At 33.0% G+C, this 4318-nt stretch overlaps 1 long non-coding RNA gene across 1 annotated transcript in view; it reads right to left on the bottom strand.

The window, feature by feature from the left end:
• LOC122065948 overlaps positions 1 to 3335 on the bottom strand; it is a 13979-nt gene extending 10644 nt beyond the window's left edge. Inside the window, exon 1 of the long non-coding RNA XR_006136166.1 lies at positions 2821 to 3335. This is a non-coding gene — a long non-coding RNA (uncharacterized LOC122065948). The remainder of the gene's footprint in view (positions 1 to 2820) is intronic.
• Between the last annotated feature and the right edge of the window lie 983 nt (positions 3336 to 4318).

Raw genomic sequence — 4318 nt, 5'->3', positions numbered from 1 at the left:
TTCAAACAAAAAAGTAATTAAGAAATCCATACCAACTTCAAAAAACAACAGGAAATATATCAACAACCTGGACAAAAAGTTTAAAAAAATTAGGAAAGGTGAGAATGTTACACCAACAACAAAAAAAAAAAAAAAAAAAGGAAAAAAAGGGGGTTATAGAATCTTGGAAGTCCTTATTTGGGGCCCTATTTGGGACTCACCACCCTACACATATTTGGTCTATGAAATGAACCGATTCATTTTAAAAGTCAAATTTCAGACCGGCAAACCCAATATCCACCATACACATGGACGATTCCACATGTCAAAATTAGACATACCCTCCGCTAGCCTTCTCCAAGGATTACAACCACAAAGGATTTCGATCTTTTTTTCCTTATTTTAAGAGAAAAAGTAATAAAGTGGGTAACTACCTATCAACAAAAACAAAAATAAGTTGATAACTCTCTATTCTGATGTATCTGAGTTGGCATCTAGGGGTCAATTGCAAAGGATGAAGAGATAGCCAAATTGAGAGATGAGATCAGGCTTACTTGCACTCATTGGAAAATAAAAACTATTGGAGTCACAAGTAATTACCCTAAACACCCCCCCTCTTTTTTTGTACTCTCCCTTAAACAGCTCTCTTTTTAGCTTTCCTTTTCTATCAAAAAAAACTTTATCTCTTGTTATTTATCAAAATAGAAGCTTCATATTTAACCCGTTTACAGTTGGAGAAACACCAGAGAATAGTTGATTTGGAATTGAAGAAGAGGGTACTGGAGTTGGAGTTCTGTCTTCAGGAAGCCCACTCTTAGATAAGAAAGCTTCAAAGGGTAATATATTTTTTCCTACCCTGAATTATTCACTCTCATTTTAGCTGAAAATAAATTGGGTATTAGTGGCTTTCCAAATGACGAATGCAAATCCCACCAATAACGAAGAATAACAGTATAGCAGGAATGAGACAAAGCATTTAAAACAACAGAAAAGCAAGAAGAAAGGAAATAGAAATTGAGCTTGTCTACAATTTTTTTATGAAAATCAAAACCTATAGATTACTGAACCAAAACCTATATACTGGAACATCTAGTACAACTATATAAGAGAATGAAAAAACAATTTCTGAATTAGAAATTACCCATAAATCCAAATATTGTTTCAACACATTAAACAATATAAAAAACTTTTGGTGCAAAAGAGATGGGAAGAGAAAATCAAATCATTTTCATGTCCATATCCAAGTAAAGAGCAAAAATGATGGTTCTGAATCAATGAAATCAAAAGTGTATATTGTACTCTAGTTATAGCGGCACGGAACTCACTGTCACATGCCAGGGAATCAAGGGCACCACCCAGAGTTAATTTAGATTGATTTTCAAGTAGTATTCAACATAGTTAATTTAGATTGATTTTCAAGTAGTATTCAAAATAATAATCATAACAGAAGCAATCCTATTCCCTACATCGAATCAAATCCCCAAATAGTTAGCACCCATCACACAAAGCGTAGGTGTGTAAAGAACACCTTGAAAACAAAAATACCACTATAGAGTACAGATCAAATTAGAAAAACATAATAACCTTGAAGGTAAAAGGAAGGAAAAATAAAAATACCAGTATAGAGCACAGAACACAAAAAGGATAATGATTCGGGGATGGTTGTTAAATAAATATTTGTCATATTTTATTTCAAAAGGAACTAATGAAAAGAAAATCCTTGAACTGAACCTGTTTTTTTGGTGATGAAACTACAATAAGAGAAAACTCGAAGGAAGGATGGGGGATAAGCCTGGATTATTGGTGGGTTGGCTGGATTATCTGAAATCAGTAGTGCGTTTTACTTGAACTGCGATTTTTGTCGGGCTTAAGTTGGGAGAAGGCTGATTTTTTTTTTGCTGCTATTAGACATTCTTAAGAGGTTCTGCTTGTTCTAGATGATGTATCCATATACATCTCCTTCTTCTATCTTGATTCTCTACAACAATATTTTAGGGATTCAGAAGAATCAATCCTTCCATGCAAGTGGAGACTGGAGAGTACTGTGTCACATTTGTTTCATTTTCCCATGAAATATAAAATAAGAGGGAATATGTGATACATGAAGATGTCTATGCTACTGGAGATTTTATTCTTTTATAGCTATGAGCCAAGATGGAATGGTACTACTACTTTTGATCAATCTCAGGTTTGTATTTTCACATTGGCATACATACCCCGATGGTCCATAACAAGATGCTAAATCTTAAGATAAACCGAGAACAACCTTGAGATGCTCAATGGAATTACTCTTTTAAGTGGTATAATTTGGCTTGGAGATTTTAGTGTGTTTGGGTTTTTTTATCTGCTATCAGTTTCCTTTCTAATAATGAACGTTGATCAGTAAATTAACTATGAGAGTAAACAAGGCATAGTAAATTTACAGGTATTGTATGGGTCGAAGCCCGATAAGCTCCAATAATCAATATCCCTTACATGTTCAGCTTTTGGGGCTTGGGTTCAGAGAAGGAAGGAAATCCTTTCTCTTTTCTCTCTCAGAAGTTAAAAAGCTCAACGGAATTATAAAGCAAATTACCAAAACAAAAAACATCACAATCATTTCAAGGTGGAATGAATTCAAAACCTCTTACAAGATGAAACAAAACCAGTTATAAGCTAAATTTAAATCACATAAATCATCAAAACCAATCTAATTCAGAGAAACAAAAACAAAACAAATATTAATTGCAGCACCAATAAAACTATTTTCCATATAAATCTTCTTATACGAATTGTACAGGAAAAAGTCTTAAGAAGAAAAAAAGAATAATTGGGATAAAAGCAAAGAGATGGGATGATTACCTGGGAGAACCCAACGGCAGGAAGACATTGGTGGATCTGCTATTCCAATGCCCAAGAAGATTTCTAGATTGTGCTTGGCTTGTCGTTGACAATGTGCGTAGGGAAAGATGCCGTCCTCTGTTGCAGATGATGATGAAACCACATAAAAGTGAGTGAGAAATAGCAAGAGAGAGAGACAGATGATAGAGAAAAGAAACTAATGTTAGAGAGGATGACTTTCTTCTACATCATGTTTAATGGAATTCTCGAGGATTACATCAGACAAACTTCAAAATTCGAAGCAATCCGAAGCAAGCAAAGCCCTATTCGAAAAAACTTTCTTCTCACCGGAAATAGCTAAATCGGGCGGCGAAGACGAGTCGAAGCAATCGAAGTTTGAAGATGGAGAACACTGAATGAAAGACTCGCGTGCCGCTACACCAGAAATAGCTAAATCGGGCACCGAAAATAGAAGAACGTGAGAGTGAGGTGGGAAAAAAAACTCCTAGAAAATAGATTTTTTTTTTCTGAAAGATAGAAACATGAGAGAGAAGATGGAGAAAATATAGAAAGAATTTTTTTTTTTTAGGTAAAACCGATTTCTAAAATATAGTTTTTTTTTAATTTAGAAAGATATGGATTAAAAGAGTAAGAGAGAGGAGGGAGAAAATTCAGAAAGATTTATTTAAAAAAATAAGAGAGAGAGAGAGAGAGAGAGAGAGAGATGAGGAAGAAAGTTCTTTACCAAAAAGAAAAAGGAAAGAAAATTTAGAATGAGAGATTCCTAATATGTAGAGATTTTTATAATTTTTTTTCTTAAGAAACATATGGATTAAAAGAGAGGAACGTGAGAGAGGGGAGGGAGAAAATTTAGAAAGAAATTTTTTTTGTGTTATGAAAACTCTACAAAATATAGAATTTTTTTTTTTTCTTTAAGAAAGATATAGATTTCTTTACCAAAAAAAAAAGCAAAGATATAGATTTTTCTAGAACGTGTGAGAGGTAAGGGAGAAAAGGAAAGTGAGAAAAAGGGAGGGAGAGATAAGGAAAGGAATGTGATAGGAATAAAAAAACTAAAATTTAGAAAATATATAAATATTAAAAAAATATATAAAGGGTACCAACAATATCAAAAAAATAGAAAGGTTTGACAAAAAAGATAATGAAAAAGATGACGTATTTAAATAAGTAAGGAGGATAAAATTGTCAAAGAAAAGATTAGCCACAAAGCATGAGTACATACTTTTATATAATAGTATGATATATATGTAATACTCTGTTCCAAAATTTTTTAATATAACAAATTTTGTGTTGTACCTTGTAGGGATGACATTAAAACTTCTCTCCCTCAGTGTTATTGCAGAACTTGAGAGGCTTGGACAACAAAGGTAAATGAAATTTTTCTTTATTGAATTGTTACTAGTAAAGACAATAGAATGAATTTCTTATTGTACTTTTAATTTTAGGCTCAATGCCTCCAAGGGGATAGTAGCCCAATGGTGATTTAGTGACTTTATGA

Source organism: Macadamia integrifolia, unplaced genomic scaffold, assembly GCF_013358625.1.
Source record: "Macadamia integrifolia cultivar HAES 741 unplaced genomic scaffold, SCU_Mint_v3 scaffold2159, whole genome shotgun sequence".
Lineage (NCBI taxonomy): Eukaryota > Viridiplantae > Streptophyta > Magnoliopsida > Proteales > Proteaceae > Macadamia > Macadamia integrifolia.
This window is presented reverse-complemented; position numbering and strand designations above follow the sequence as displayed.